Below are 17,022 nucleotides of genomic sequence, written 5' to 3'. Positions count from 1 at the left end.
ATGGGTGCTTCAGCCTGGTTTTAAGCTACATTGTCTGAATGATCAATCCTGCTCTACCCTAGACTCCCTGCTGCTGGCATTGCCTTTTTCTTGACAGTACAAGGGACATGCCTGAAATTACAAAATAAGGTTGACTTTCAGCTTGTTTAATTTCCTGACCAAGCTCCCCATATCTGGAAGTGGAAAATGGAAATGTGTTGAGTAAGTGCTCCACTGGACTGCAGCACTGTTGTGTCATCATCTTTCTAAATACGATCCTCTTCTCTGGGATCTCTGTCTCACTTGATGCCGTGCATCTGATTTGTGATACTTGTCTTCTGCTGTGAGATATTGCTTCTCAAACTTTTTATTTTAGCTTTTATTCTATTTGTATGTCCTAATTTAATTGTTCCTGTTTGCATCTTCCCTGTTTTTCTTGTTTTCTCAGAATTTTTTTTAAATGTAAGATTGAGTATGCACCTATTTATTAGATACTTACAAGTAAAAAGTCTGCAAAGCAGCTAGGTGTGCTATTCAGTGTGTAACTTCTGAAATTCAGTCTACTGAGCTGCAGATATTTTCTCATCTAAATTATGCAGGTATTACAGGGATGTTACGCTTTGCGTCTTTATGCTTTCTAACCTTTTTAATAACTTCCAAGGATTCATTAGTGCAGCTTCTGTAAAGTACAATCAGAGATAATTTAGATATCCCTGTCTCTTTTTTTGAAGTGAAATTAATTCTTTGCAAAGCAGGATTATCTAATGCATCTTACTGTGATATTTTCACATTGTTAAAGCTAAGGGGAAATATGTCCAGTACTATAAATATCTCTTCACATTTGCTTACATAAAATTTGAATTTTTCTGTTCTTCTTACTCCTTTTTGATTTACTGCAGAGGGATCTAAGTATCTGTGTTTCAAAATGATGGGAATAATCCAGTTGTCTTTAGAGAGGGTCTTTTACCAAGGAAAAGTTTGTATGAATGCCTTTCACTTGACTAATATTTGTTTGTAGTTTAGCTCAAAATCCATTTTGTATTTTGAGTCCTCTATAAATCGTAATTTTACCCTAAGTGATGTTTTGATGATGATTACTGGGTTGATGATGGACTTAGTGCTGAAGTACCATATAGGAAGAGAGCATTAGACATGACTGATTCTTATCTCAAGACTATGTTTCTACTGAACAGCAAAGAGAGCTTGGATGTGGCTTTTTTTCCATATTGAATACTAAACTTGTTGGGTGTTTTCTTACCCATCTGTGTCTGTTGTAAACTTTGTTTTAAATTATTTCTATCCTGAAAAATCTGTTTGCATCTCAGCTCCAGATATTTCTAACTGTACAGGTGTTCAGTGTATGATGGCATGGTTGGATATCCTGAATTTCAGGGAACAGCCAGCCTGCTGTATAGAAAGCTTAGAGATCTGGAGGAGTATTAAGGAAGTCATGTGGGAGAAAATGGTCTCTTTGGCTTCATGACAACAGAGGATAATTTCCCTTCTTGGTGCTGGAGTTGAGTGCAGGTATGAGGCTGACCTTTGGAACTTTGCAAATAGTATGCATAGGCTGGAAGATTGCTGTACAGTGATGAGATGATGAGAAAGCATTAATTGTTTGATAAATGGAAGTTGTGGTTTTTGTCATGGAAAATTCAGTTATAGTTTCTTTTTAAAAGTTAGTTTATAGGTAGTAATACTTTCAGAGACTATTTCTGGGAAAGCTGCTGTAGAAAAATTGAGGATTTTCTACTTTTCCACACCCTACCTGTTCTCATTTGCTGCAGGAGGCTATTCAGAGTGTAGGCTCTGAAGTACTACTGTGATCTAGCCACTGCAAATACCAAGCCTCAACAACAAAACTAAATGCTCAAGATTGGCCCTGGTGGAATGTTAATGCCTGCAAGGTGTGGGTGAACTGCAGGAGGGAGGTGAAAACAAACTGAAGCAGGGTTGTACTTTGGACTTGTGAACAAGGAAGGTCCTGTGAGAAATTGATTTATTTACTGCTGTGCCCAGTAGCTCATCACCACACAGATGTTGTGGTGGTGGTCTCTATGTCCTCTGAGCTTTCTGTGGGAAAGCATCTTACTGCTCTAAGCAGAAACCTCTCTACAGCTCCTGCAAGGCGGTGTAGAGTTGAGAAGTGTATCAATGTGGTTGGGAGGTAATGGCAAGAAGGGTGCTGAAGACAGGCAAATATTGCTAACTTCTCATGACCCACATGAAAGGGAAGGGAGGCTGAAAGGCTGAAAAATGCAGTGAGCAGGAAACGGCTGGGAGGGCTAAAGGGGATTTTGGGTGTGTGGAGTGGATCTCAGTAGAAATGTAACCAGAAAGAGCACAAGTGAGTGCAGAGGACCAAAGGGTGCACCAAGTTTATGTTTGGATGCAAAATTCTAAGACTGCGCTTGAATATTTTTTTCTTTCCTGAAAGGATGCTCTTACTGTTGTGAGTGTAATTTCATGCATTAGGTGGGGATCTGGCCTTAACTAATTATGTAGATAAATTTGTTGGTTTTGTGATATATAAACTGGCTTGTTAAGAATCAAACTGAGGCCAAGGTGTAACCTTTCCATGCAGAATTCAATAATAAATTATAATCTATGCTGATCTGAAGGTGATAAACATTTGAAGCAGAAAGTATGTGTTATCTGCTAGAATTGTTTAGCCTCTTCATGTATAAAATCTTTAAAAACATATGAAATATGACAGGTTAAACTGAGTAAAGGTGGATGTGTTTTGTTTTCCAAGTGTTAGATGCTTTTAGAGAAGATAAATGAGTTCTCTAAAAGAAGCCTTTGATTTTCATTAGAAAACTACAGAAAAATTGAGGAGGAGGTGCTAATTCCAGATAGTTTTAGGTTTTTTTAGCTTGTTTTCTTAGTTTGCCCTTCATCCTGTCTGAGGGCAGGAAAAGAGCTTGTTAGCTTGGTGGCAGCTGCTGACTGTCCTCGGCTGCCAGGCAGTGTGCAGCTGCTTCTTGCCTTTTTGAAGGACAACCAAAATGTTGACAGGAGGATTATGGCTGCATGCTGCCTGGATGTGTTGGATGCCCTAGATTTAGACTGTATCATAACTGCTAAAGCAGATCAGTCCCTTTCTGTTCCCTCGTTCTGGGCTCTGCTAATACATAGGATTTACTGACATTTTACACACTCTCATACTTTCTTTTACGTGTCTTGACAAGTACTTGTTCTGTTTGAGGTATGACCAAGGGCTATCAACTTGTTTAAGTTGGGCAAGAAGTGGCTTTTTGATGATGTCTCTTTTTCTCAAGTCTTCTAAATATTGTGTGTGTAGTTGTAGTGGCTCGTGTATCTTGTAACAGTAGTGAATGGGTCTTTGCTATCAGAAGTGCAGAAAAGAAAGCTAACATTTTGTTTTCAAATGGGTTAATCTGTCATACAGACAAGTAGGTGAGCTAAGCACTGTATGATTTTTTAAATGCTCTTATGGAATGTACAGAAGCTTCCTGTGGACACTGATGTGGTGCTGTTGTTTGGTACCTTATAACTTTTTTGTTGGTTTTTTGTTGGTTTTTTTTTTTTTTTTTTTTCCTGTCTTCTTCCCAAATTTTTGCCCATAGATACCGAGATCCTGAAGAAGGATCGGAGCTTGGTGGTGCCTGGTTCCTAGTGCCAGCTAAGACCCAGTCATTTTCTGCAAGCTCATCAGTTGACAGGTTAACCAGCAATCTCAGATGGTTTGTCCTGAAAGGTGACTTCCACTTCTGTGGTTTGCATTGAAAGAAAGAGAACAGACAGATTCAGTTAAGGGAACCCTTAAAGCTTCCAAAATATCCTCAGATAGTGGTGTGACAGTATCACTGTGTTGGATAGAGAGCAGGAGGTGTTGTAGAGGTTGAGAGAAAAGTTGAGGGTGGGATGTCCACAACATTCCTGAAACCAGAGCAAAGGGTTGGCAGTGAAGCTTGTAGTGACTGTGTTTGAAAACAAGTAGGTTAAAAAAAAAAAGTGCAAGCAATTACACTGCCTACTTGTGAAGCTAATTTCCTGGAATTCACTTTTCAATACTACCTATGTTGCAGTGCTGGGTTTTGGAGTGCATACCCTTCCAATTTTTATTAACAAAACCTGATTGGAAGTTCCTGTTTGAACTATGTGCATATACACTTCTAGTGGGGTTCAAATATTCTTGTTCCTGACATTGTTATTGCTGTCTTTCTCACTCTTCCTGTATGGGCAATTTAAAATAAACAACTTCATAAATTCCTGAAAGGAATTAGCAGTGGAAACTTAGCAGACTTTTATTGTTTTCTTTGAGAGTGGCTTTTCCTTTCTAAAATTCATCACAGTGCAAAACATACACACAAACATTAATCTTCAGTATGGGTGAGAGCAGTTCAGCAATGCTGTTAGATTGAATGTGTGAGGTTTATGGAGATCTTCCACATCTCTCACACCTTTAGATTTTTGGTTTGATAAACTGGAAATCTGCTTGCTTTTGAAAGTTTTTTAGAACTTCATTGTTTTATTTCACTTATTGCTATCTTAGTTTTATAACTAGCTATATCATGAGTATTATGACTTTTCACAGTAGTAAAACCAGTTTGATCATAAGCTCAAGGCAGTAACTCAAATGAGGGAGGAGCAGCAAACAGATTAATTTGTAGCTTTGATTAGTTAAGGTAGAAAAATTTGCCAGTAGGCTTCGGAGGCATTCTAGTGAGCAAGCTGGACGCTTGTACAAGTGTGTTTGGGATATGCCCTACTTAAGCTACTTGCTTATTGGAGGATATGTCCAGGATAGAGCTGGTTCATAGAAAACTTAATGCCTGCACAGGTGTGTGCAGCTGCTCTCACTTAGCTTAGCGCCGAGCCTGGATCCTTTTCAGGTTAACATGTGAACTTTGCTCGCTGTGACATTTTTCTTCCTCCTCCTAAATAAAAAAACCACCTGTAATGCTGGGTGTGTTCGTGCAAATATGTCCTTGGAAGTGGTAAGTTTGCTTTATTTTCCATATGTTCTTAACATCAAATGACTTTACATTTCAGGTTAATAACTGAGAACAGCAGCACATATTTAAAGGTTGTGATTGCAATATAATGTTCAGATTTTAATTAACACAAAAAAACATACACTATATTTTAAAGTTATTTGTGTTATAAAATTACTTGGGTTTGTTTTAGCTTATCTACTTTTCGGTAGTGTATAGAGACACTTACGAACAGCTTGTGTGAAGAATTTATTTTAAAAAGAGTGACTTGTTTTTAGAGATTAATTTCTTCTTCAACTTCCTGGTCTATGCGTTTGTTCACATAAAGCAAAACCCAAGCCCCCTTCTTTCTCTTAAAAGCTCCCCTAGACCAAAACTTGTATTAGCACAGCTCAACTACCTTCTTTAAGGCTGTGTCTTTGCTGCCTCCTTCCTATATTCTTGCTGGTAGGATGCAGTTAATCACCGAGTGTGCTGAACCAGTGAGAGAAGTTTTGTCTAAACTCCTCCAAGCGTAACCTCTTCTGTAATTCCTTTTCAAAAATAGAAAATTGAGCTCACTCAGAATGTTAAACAGTAATTGTGGACTCGAGAGAGATCAGGGGCAAGACAGCATTACTCTCCTCTGGGTTGTTCTTAATTCTAATCTAGGCACAATTAATAGTGTAGTAAAATTAATTAAAAAAACTATAAGCTTTAAACAAAGTATACAAGGTAAGCCATATGTATCTAGTTTGAAGTAAACAAAATGTCTTTATGGAATGGAATAAAAACCATATATTTTTCCAGAATTTTGAGATTTGGTTCCCTGTTAGGTATACTGACCGAGTTCTTTGCATCCAAGTAAATCATAGATAGCTTGGAGAAAATGCAGTAATTTAATTTATCAGTTGTATTAGTCAAATGGTATTTCAGTTTATATAGCTTTTTCCTTGGAATTATATTGTTTTGAGGAAATCATTCTTGCAGTAGATTGTGTAGGAAGGTGAGGCTGAGAAGTTCAGAAGTGTTGTAATCTTCCCAGGGACAGTTGGCAGCAATGCTGGTAAGAAGGTGATGATTACTTCAAAGCTGGCAGTTCGTATTTTTTTTCAGAAACAAAGATAACATGCAAGATTGAAAGTAATAGTAAGTGATTTTGGATTCAGTACTGAGAATTTAGGAAAAATGATGAGTGTAAGGTGACTCTCTGTCTGCTGGCAAAGATTGAAGCTGAGCATTCTGGCTGGTGCTTTAAGACTTATTGCCAATATGATGGTGCCACTTATTTTTCTTGCTGATTTTTCTTCTGGGTTTTGGAGAAAATAATGCCACTGGAGAGTTATCAGGGGTTGCCATGTGGGTTTGTCTGAACTGCTTCCATTACTCCCATCCATCAGCACATGTCTGGGGTTTGAAAGAATGGTGCATGTATTTCCCATGCTTGTGGAGCAAGAGACAGGTCTTTGCTAGCCAGTTGTTTTGGCCTGAAGAAACAATTAAGCATGTTTCTTTAAACCAGAATGTTTTGACTTTTGTAGTCAATTCACCATTTGGTCCCTGACTATGTGAATTCTGTCTATAAGCAGACTATACCTGACATGAAGAGGGGGGAAAAAAAGAGTCTTGAGGTTGGTTTGAGTTTGCACATGGTCTGCGACTTTGCTCCATAGAGCTGCTGTTGCTGACACAGCTATGCCAGCACAGCTGCTTGTGTGCATCTGTGTGCCAGGTTGTCTTTTTATGTCATCATCATGTCCACACTGGCATTTTATTGCCTTATTGCTGCTGATTGGAGATGTGCAAATTATTCTGTATTCCAAGGCAGTATAGGTATGTTGATTAGAAAGACACAGTGCGAGCAAATTATGTGGCTATATGAGTTATTCATCTTGATGGTCTAATAAATATGAAATGTCACAGATGCCTTTGTTTCAAAAGTTAACTATTTTAATACAGAAAATTTGGTGAAATGATGGGGCCTTTTGTCTGTTCTGGGTGAGCATCCATGCTTTAAAATGTTTTAATTTGAAAATTGTTTTTTCACTGTAACTCTATAGCATCATTAAGTCTTTATTGACTGAACATAAATACAAAATGAAGATGACACTGGTGCCTTTTTTAATATGTAATATTTGAAAATATATATTCCATGTTTTAAAATACTGTGTTACCAAGAGCATGGGAAAAATGGAAAGAGCTCGTAAATTTTGCTTCAGTGGCAGTACTGGTCAAAGGGAAGTTGAGGTACTGTACATCATTAATGACTTCTGTGAATTGTGCTTAATTTGCCAGTTATTCTCTCTGATTTGAGTTATCCAAGATTATTTATTATACATGAACTTCTTGCTTTCTTAAATGGCTTATTGGCTTGTGATGTTACTCTGTAACTCCACACTTCTTGGTACTCTTAGTAGTGCTCAGTTTGGGTGTAAAGCTTTGTTGCATAGGGTAGGCTGTAGGGGTCACAAGTACAGAATTATGGAATCATTATGGTTAGAAAAGACCTCTACGATTGTCAAGTCCAACTACTCACACTACCAAGCACATTACTAAACTAAAACATATCCTTCAACAACTCATCTATGCATCTTTTAAGTATCTCTAGGGATGGTGACTGCATCACCTCCCTGGGTAGCCCATTCCAGTGCTTAAAAACCCTCTTGGTGAAAAATTGCTTCCTATTGTCCAATCTAAACATCCCCTGACACAACTTGAAGCCAGTTCTTCATGTCCTTTAACTTGTTATTTGGGAGAAGAGACTGACTGATACAACCTCCCTTCAGAGAGGTGCTAGAGAGTGACCATGTCTCCCCTCAGCCTCCTCCAGATCAAACATTCCCAGTTCCTTCAGCTGATCCTTGTCAGACATATTCTCCAGAACCTTCACTAGCTTTGTTGTCCATCTCTGGACACACTCCAGCATCTAACTGTCTTTCTTGTAGTGAGATGTAGTGAGAGGGCCCAGAACTGAACACAGTATTTGAGGTGCAGCCTCACCAGTGCTGAGCACAGGGGGACATTCACTGTACTGGTCCTGCTGGTCACACTATTTCTGATACAAGCCAGGATGCCATTGGCCCTCGTGGTCACCTGGGCACACTGCTGGCTCATATTCAGCCAGCTGTCAATTAACATCCCCCCACCACCACCACCCTTTTTGCTGGTCAGCTTTCCAGCCGCTCTGCCCCAAGTCTTTAGTGCTGCATGAGGTTGATGTGGTCCAAGTGCAGCACCTGGCACTTAGGTATTCCTTTAGCCACATGAAACAGTCTGCTTTTTTGCCCTTCCTTATTTAATTCTTACATTTGATTTTCACATAATTTTTATAACTTCTTCTCTGAGTACTAAAGAAAGATAACCATTCCCTGTCTGGAAGCTTGCAATGGCACATGTTCCCCCAGGTGTTGTTTGCAGCTGTCACTGAGGAAACACCACAAGAAGTTAGCTTTTCTCTACTTTAGTGCGTTCAGTATTAAATTCATTTTTTAATGTATGTTTTTCTTCCTTGAACACTGGATTCTGTCTAATATTATGGGGTGATCTCCAAGTTAGATGTGGTAAATATTTTCTAGGCATAACAAGCTTTTTGGATACTTTTACCTTCCTAAAAATACTATTTTGATGTTTATGTGTGAGTTCATGAAATTTGGACTTGGCGTTAAAAGCTTTCAAACTGTTAGAAACTAAGGATGGTGGGCACTTTCCCTGTTGCCTATCTGCTTAGAAAACGGAAGCAGAAAGCAAGGGGCATTTTCAATTAAAAATGTTAGTGAATGTGTGACTCTATAAAACTTAGTCTTTAAACCTCTTTTGATCTCCACTGAGATTTTGAGATTTTTATTTTTATCCTTTACTTTGTGGATCTGTTAAGCAGTTAATTTTGTGTCTTAGGCAAGAGTTGTGATGGGCTATAGATGTGGCAATGTTTTAACTTGCTTTAACTTTTGTACAGAAGTGGCAATGAGGGAAGTGCTGGGGGTTTTCCAGGGCATGGAAAGAGATGGGTACCCTGGGAAAGGGATGCAGGGAAGAAGAAAGCTGAGTACTATAGCAGAGGCGGGAAACCAGGTTGATGGTGAGAAGAAGCAAGGGATATTCTGAGTTAAACATCAAAGAGGACCTGTAGTGGTTAATGAATCACACATTTTTCTGAGGCACTTAACTAGAAGAGGAAGAAATGTGTCTTCCTGCCTTCCCTTATGAGGGAGGCTTGATAAAACACCACATGCTGCAGGACCTGGATCCATGTTTTGCCCTCTACCCTTCATGATTCTTGATTTCATTGGTCTAAAGCACTGTTTTGTGGCTGGTGGTTGACAGGACATTAACTGTTAGTCTATGAAACAATTTCAAGAAATGTAATTCAGTTTTCAGATGTAAAACTGAAAAGAAATGCAATTAACACTTTAGAGATGTTTTTATCTGGCTGTAAATGTAGCAGCAATATAAAATATTATTTAGGTATTATTTTTAGAAGTATTTGAAGAATAACTTTTTTCTTAATAAAATTAGTTGGAAAGCATTGGTGTAAACATCTGTACATTGACAGCCAGCTGAACATGAGCCAGCAGTGTGCTCAGGTGGCCAAGAAGGCCAGTGGTATCCTGGCTTGTATCAAAAATAGAGTGGGCAGCAGGACCAAGAAAGTAATTGTCCTCTTTTACATGGCACTGGTGAGGCTGCACCTTGAATACTGCATCCAGTTCTGGGCCCCTCACTACAAGAAGGACAGTGAGGTGCTGGAGTGTGTCCAGAGATGGACAATAAAGCTGGTGAAGGATCTGGAGAACAAGTCTGATGAGGAGTGTCTGATGGAGCTGGGGGTGTTTAGTATAGAGGAGACTGAGAGGAGATACTATCACTCACTACAGCTACCTGAAAAGGAGTTATAGTGAGGTGGAGGTCTATCTCTTTTCTCCACTACTGAATGACAGAACATGAGGAAATGGGTTCAGGTTGCAGCAGGAGAGGTTTAGATTAGACATTAGGATGAACTTTTCAACCAAGAGGGTTATTAATCATTGGAATGTGCTGCCTAAGAAGATGGTGGAGTCACCATCCCTGGAGATATGCAAAAGATGTAGATTGAGCACTGGGGGATACAGTTTGGTTTATTTTAGTGATGTACTTTGCAGTATGAGGTTGGTGATTGTACTTGATGATCTTAAAGGTCTTTTCCCACTTTAATAATACTGTGATTCTATTATCTTTTCCTTCATGTATTTTGAGATGGCATCCAGAATGAGTTGTTCCATCACCTTTCCAGGGATGGAGGTGAGGCTGTCCAGCCTCTAGTTTCCCAGATTTTTTTTTTTTTTTCTAGACCAGAGTGACATTGACCTTTCTTCAGTCCTCAGGCACCTCACCTGTTCTGCATGATAGATCAAAAATGATGGAGAGAGGCTTAGCAACCACATCAGCCATCTCCCTCAGCACTTGTGGGTGCATCTCATCAGGGCCCATAGATTTATGGGTATTAAGCTTGGCCAGCAGGTCTTTAACCACATCCTCAGCATCCAAGGGAATGTCTTCTGTTCTTCAGACTATCTTACTATCCTACAGGCTTCCTGAGGGCTGGTGTTAGGATTGAACACTGAGGCAAAGAAGGCATTCAGTAGTTCTGCCTTCTCTGCATCCTCTGTTGCCTGGGCACCCTCCTTGTTCATCAGAAGGTTCATATTCTCCCTAATCTTCCTTTTGCTGCTGATGTGTTTGAAAAAGTCTTTCTTGTTTTCCTTTACTTCTCTTGCCAGGTATAATTTCAGAAGAGCTTTGGCCTTCCTGGTTTTGTCTCGGCATACTCTTTTAGTATTCCTATACTCTTCTTAGAATGGTAGGGGTTGGAAGGGACCTATAGAGATCATCTAGTCCAACCCCCCTGCAGAAGCAGGTTCACCTAGATCAGGTCACATAGGAACATGTCCAGGTGGGTCTTGAAGACCTCCAAGGAAGGAGACTCCACAACCCCTCTGGGCAGCCTGTGCCAGGGCTCCATCACCCTCACAGTAAAATAGTTTTTTCTTATATTGAAATGGAACTTTTTGTGTTCAAGCTTAATCCCATTACCCCTTTGCCTTTGACTGGAACATCTTTCATATGAGGAAAGACTGCGGGAACTGGGGCTGTTTAGTCTAGAAAAGAGGAGACTGAGAGGAGATCTTATTAATATTTATGAATATCTAAAGGGTGGGTGTCAGGAGGTTGGGACATCCCTTTTTTCTATAGTAGCTAGGAACAGGACAAGGGATAATGAGATGAAGCTGGAACACAAAAAGTGTTCCCTACCATTCTGTGATTCTATGACTTTATTAAATATTTCACCTCTGTCGGCATCTGCATTGAGGGTGAGAAAATATGGTTTATATTCCAGGAGGAAACATTGACAAAATGGAAAGATGTGGGCTATCATAGATTGAAGAGGTTAAAAGTGTCCTGTGCCTGCCTATCTGATGCTGTAACTAAGAAAGTAAATGCAAGAAGTAATGGGTGCTTAAGTAATTAGCTATGTGAAGATTTTTGTGTATTGGAAACCAAGGTTTTTAGTTGCACTCAGACAGATTATGACTGACAGTATCTCATCTGTCTATATGCAGTTGTACGGATTTTTTATATGTATTTATATACAGTCACACATGTATGTATGTGTTATTTTTCAGTGATGGGATTACCAGGCTGTGAGAGCAAGAGATTAACTTGTGTAAACAAAACTATTGCCTATGGCTTTATCATTCTGACTTCCTTATTTTCTACCTGGTAAAATACAAATGAAAGTTAATTTGCCAATCCATGTATTCTTTTATACTCATGTAGTGGGGTAGAGTTCAGGTAATTGTATGGGGAGGCTCAGAAATTTACCTTTGTGTATGCTTCATTTCAGCCTATTTAGAGAGAGACCATTTTTGACTGCTTGAGATCTAGCTTTAAAATGTACTCAGCTAATAATAGAAATGCATATTGCTTTTGTACAAGCTGGTTGGTGTCTGGTAGTTTACAGTGCAAGTAATGTAAAAAGTGCAAAGATGATTGTTCTTGATGTAATGACATAGAAGGAGATGGCCAGCTAAATCACAGAATCTTAAGAGTTGGAAGGGACCTCGAAAGATCTGATCCAACTCCCCTGCCAGAGTAGGACCACCTAGAGTAGGTCACACAGGAACTTGTCCAGGTGGATTTTGAATGTCTCCAGAGAAGGAGATTCTGCAACCCATCTGGGCAGCCTGTCCCAGTCCTCCATCACCCTCACAATGAAGAAATTCTTCCTTGTATTCATTTGGAACCTCTTATGTTCCAACTTTTATAAAGTCTGTGTATTTACATTTGAAAAGTCTAGCTGAGGAGTTAGGCTTGCTGGGTAATGGACTCATTCTGTAATTCAGGAGAAGACTTCCCTCTCTCTCTTTCCAGTGCCCTGCTGATTTCTGTGCTCTTTGCTTCTGGCAGGAGAAGTGGGGAGGATGCCACTGTCCCCGCTGGAATGATGTGTGGGCAAGCGGCTACTGTTGGGAGGGCTCCTCGCTCGCTCCCTCGCTTGAAATGTAGGTCAGGAGTACCTGCCTGCTTGTTTGTTTATTCTAGTGGCTATCATGAGGCTATAGATGAATTTAGATGTGTGTAAAGAGGAATAATTCTTGGTTTATATGTAGCTGTACCTAAATGATTTTGTGATATTTATAAGCATATACATTTCTCCTAGGAATTGTTAAACTGTGACAGGTGCAATTAAAATAACAATCCCTTAAGATCACCCCAGTCTGTTTTTTGCTATTGAAATAAATTTTTATGTATTTTTGTATGTTTAGTGAAGAGTATGAAGATCTTAGTCCTTTATGACCAGTGCTGCAGTTTGCAACAGAAAGAGTGGGTGGTTACTTCCCAGTGTGTTTTATGCCAAGAGAGTCTGTATTGACCTTCTACTGCCAAGTCATAAATGCATAAAATCTGTGTTGCTAATGGAAACACTGACAAGCCTTGAACTGCAGCAAACTGGCATAACAAAAATATTAAATTTTCCATCTGCAGTTAATGTTAGATTTTCACTTAGTTTTTGCTGGATGGCAGCTGGTGATGGCCTCATCTCAGAATAAGCTGAAGTGTCCTAGAGATATTTTGTTTTTTGTCACAGCACAGACTCCCTCTGATAGAATCTGAGAATAAAGATCGCTTCCAACTCAAACCAAAGATCATTTAGTCTGACCTCCTGCCATGAGGCTGACTTAAAACGACAAAAACAGAGAGAAATGCTGTACGTGTTATGAAGACAGTGAATAGGAGTCTTGGACATGCATAGTGGTACCTGGGATATGAGATCTGTGAGCAGTGTCATTTTCCAGCCACTGAAATTCAAGCCAGCTGTTTGGGCAGAGATGTAAGAATTGCAAACAGTATAATTTAACATTAATTCAGCCTCTTACTGAGGTCATAAATAGGGCACACTTCAATGCTTGCATTGATTAGAATCAGTTTTTGGAGATCCAGACTGGTATGCATCTTGTTTAGAAATTATTTCCTTTGTAAAATCTTAACCTGTCCAAAAGGTCAGACAATCATAAAAACAGTGCTCAGGATGAAATTGCTGGCAGTGGTGGTGAGTGGTCGGAGGATCCTGACGTATACTTTTGGAAAGGAATCTTGGAGCAGTTTCCTACTGTTAGAGGATTGATGTGAAATACAGGTTTGTGGGGTAGCGGACCACACGTGGATGCAGAGACCAGGGATTCCCGAATTTGCTTTAGCTTGGTTTGGTTTTAATGTGGCTTTTAATACCCTGAGGAAGAATAATTAATGCTGCATTTCCTCTTTAACAAGAAGGAAAAGAAGTAGCGCTTGCTTTACAAAGATGTCCTAAAGGGTAGTAGGTTAAATATGGAAAAAGCAGTTGTTGTTTTATCCATGCACTACTTATTAACCCCTTCTTCTGTAGTTCTTTGTCAAAACTAGATTTATCACTAGGTGCTGTAGCACTCTTGTGTTGTTATTTTTCCTCTCTTGCAAAGCAGCTTGCTGTGATGCTGTGGTCACAACGTGCTTTCTGATACATGAGGTAAAATATCATTGTCAACTGATTGAAGCATGGCTAGTACCAGTCCATTACTAATGTCTGTTAGTTGGAAATCTGATTGATTTGCAGCTCTTTACTCCTGTTTTTATCCCATAGGCACTGTAATCTTTTCCCTGCATCTATTTTCCTTTTGTATGTGTTTGATTAGAATGGTTTCTCTTGACTGCTTATTGATGTGATCAACTTGCATATTTTAGCTGTGTTAGGGGGATCTGGTGTTACTTTATCTTTCTCAGTGTCTGATCATTCTTTCTGATTTCTACTGATAAAATTCTTCATCAATAAATCTTCATCCTTTGAATGTGACTGCAACACTTTCTTCCTGTGTTGGTTGCTCACAGAATTATTTAGTTTAATTCCACCATACTTTCTGTTAAAATTTGCCATTGCTATTCTTATGTTAGATTTTTTTATTCTTGCCTCATAACAGGTAGGAAATGAAGTTGTTCACACATTCCTTTTGGGTTTTGAACGTTTGTCTTCTTTTGGTTTTTTTTTTTTCCAGGTCTTTTTTTTCATAGTGGACACTGCATTTGTCTGAAATAGTTCCCTGTTGTTTGTGACATATCAATTACTTTGCTGTCTTTTGATAATACTGCTGGATTTGAAAGTATGTTGTCTATTTCAAATTATTGATAAAGGTGATGCTTACCCTTAATTTATATTCTAGCATTTGAAAGTGTTGTGTCTTTGTTGGGTTTTGGGTTTTTTTTCCTTTGAGTAAACTAAAAAAAAAACCTCAACAACAACAATAACAAAAACAAGAAGAGGGAGGTCATATTTTTGATCAGACTGCCTGTGTATGTCTTCCCCATTCCCTTTCCATCACTTCTTTGCACAAAGTTACTGAAGCAGCTGCTTTCTGAAGTCTTGTGTGAAGTGCAGACCTGGGGAAGGAGCCTGGAGCCGACTCCAGCAGCAAGTGTTATGACTGAGAAACCAGTGAACTGGGAAAACATGAGTTCTTGGAGCAGTTCAAAGCGTTTGGAGGCTGTATAATTTGCATAGCAAAAGATTGTAATAAAAAGAATCTGTGGACAAAACCATGCTAGTCAAGATGTCAAGTGCCAGTATGTTTTTTAGTTGAACACAATGGCCTTGTCAGTCAAACAGTTAGAAAGCTGTTCTGGAGGTGGCAAGCTTTTCAGCTGTAGCCAAATTGTCTGTAGACCAAGAATGAAAGAGTCTTTGAAATGTGAAATATCTGCTTGAACGGGAGATACACATGATGCTGGAGTTTTGGGTTGGGTTTTTTTTGTTTTGATTTGGAAGATAGGATCTTGGTAGAGCTGAGATCTCCAGGGCAGAAGTCCCAGTGGATGAAAAAGAGTAAGAGTAGGAACTACTTGACTGTTTTTCTGAAAAACTTCTTCATGTAATGTAGATTAGTGGAAAGAAAAATTGAACCATTTGTAGTTTTGCTTATTGTATTTGCTCTGCTCTTTTGGAAAACAGGAAAGTGGTTTGGATTGTTTGATTTGAGGTTTGTAGGATGTTTGAAAGTATCTGCAGACTTCCAGAACTAAGCTTTCCAACTGGACAACTGCATTAAGTAAAAAGCACCAGATAAGTCCTGGTGAATGTGTTCCTCGTATTTTTGGCATTTCATCAATGCGTCATGGATTTCCTTGTTTTAAAGCTCATGTTTAAGAGTTCACGGGACATTAGTGTCATAGATGCATTACTAATAATATTTTCAAATATTATTAAATAATTTATTGCAACTACAGCTGAAATAACTGCTGCAGTTGTTCACCAGTGGCTACTGATGGTGGATAAAAGAATTGTTCTGAAGTTGATCACAAAAAAATGCAGAGTGCTCATGTGTGTTTGCTTTCCTCAAGACATTGTAATGCTGTGGTGGTGGGAAAACTGATGGGCTTTGAGAGTCCTGCTAAGCTCACAGGTATGTGAAATTCAGTGGATGTGACACACTTGCATTTTCAGAAAGTCTTTGATAAAGTCTTCCAAGTCATTAAAGGAATGAATTTTCTGTGAGAGTGGAGAAAAATTCTTTTATAGATTGGAAGATACTTGAAGAATATGCAGCAAAGGACTTAGCAGTGACTTGGCAGGATAAAGGAAAGTCAGCGATAGGATTACCTAGGAGCTGCTTGTGAGTACCAGCTTTGGTCAGCATCTCCTGGTCATCTGGAGAGGGGAGTTAATAGTGAAGGGCTACTAAACTCTTATGTAGTCCAATGCCACACTAATGACAAGATGCTGAGCAGGCAAAAATGGTGGCTGTTGAGTTTGGAGGCAGGTAAATGCAAATGTGTATAAGTAAAGGTAATCCATATCATCCCTATATGGAAGTGTCAGTTGTGATTTGAGCATCAGCTCATGAATATCCGATACTGTTGCTATCAGTACTCCAGCATCCTCAGCTCTGGGTGCAGAGACAGCCTACAACATCAGCAGGATGCCAGGTCTCATCAAATGATGGATATGATGAGAGATAGGTTATCAGACCTCTGATAGGAGACCAGGATGTGTAGCAGCTGCCCAGTGAGATGGGGGCTGACAAGGCTGTGGAACTCTTTAAGCTGAAAGAATAAAGCCAAGGGAAGATATGATAAGGCGTACACAGCCATGGAGATAGTGATAAATGCAGTGCTAGGAAGCACACACTGGGACTAATAAGCTATCAGTTTAAAGCTGATGGTAGGGAAGAGCTTCTTTACATAGCAGACAGCAAATATCTGGTGTCTATGCCCAAGGAAGCTGTGGAGGGAGATGGGACCATGGGTTCGGAAAGACATTAGACGGCTTCCTTTGCAGATGTGAAAGGGAGAGGGGAGGGGATATATCTCTCTAATGAAACCCTTATGGGTGCTCTGGGAATATGAGAGGACTGGACTTGCAGACTGGCTCTCTAAAGAGCTCTGGGATTGTGGCTGCTGGCAGCTGTGTTCTGCACTAGATAGGCCATTGATCTGACTTAATAGGTTTCTTCTTGTGCAAAGTGATGATTTCCTTCTTTTAGAGTATCTGTTCTCTGATGGAGTCTCATTTAATGAGCTAATGCAATAGAGTAACCAC

At 39.4% G+C, this 17,022-nt stretch overlaps 1 protein-coding gene across 1 annotated transcript in view; it reads left to right on the top strand.

Annotated features, from left to right (window-relative positions):
• Positions 1–17,022, top strand: part of CD2AP (CD2 associated protein) — a 90,568-nt gene that overhangs the window by 26,216 nt on the left and 47,330 nt on the right. The gene's annotated exons all lie outside the window — the stretch shown is intronic.

The sequence above is a fragment of the Colius striatus genome, chromosome 2 (assembly GCF_028858725.1).
Source record: "Colius striatus isolate bColStr4 chromosome 2, bColStr4.1.hap1, whole genome shotgun sequence".
Lineage (NCBI taxonomy): Eukaryota > Metazoa > Chordata > Aves > Coliiformes > Coliidae > Colius > Colius striatus.
This window is presented reverse-complemented; position numbering and strand designations above follow the sequence as displayed.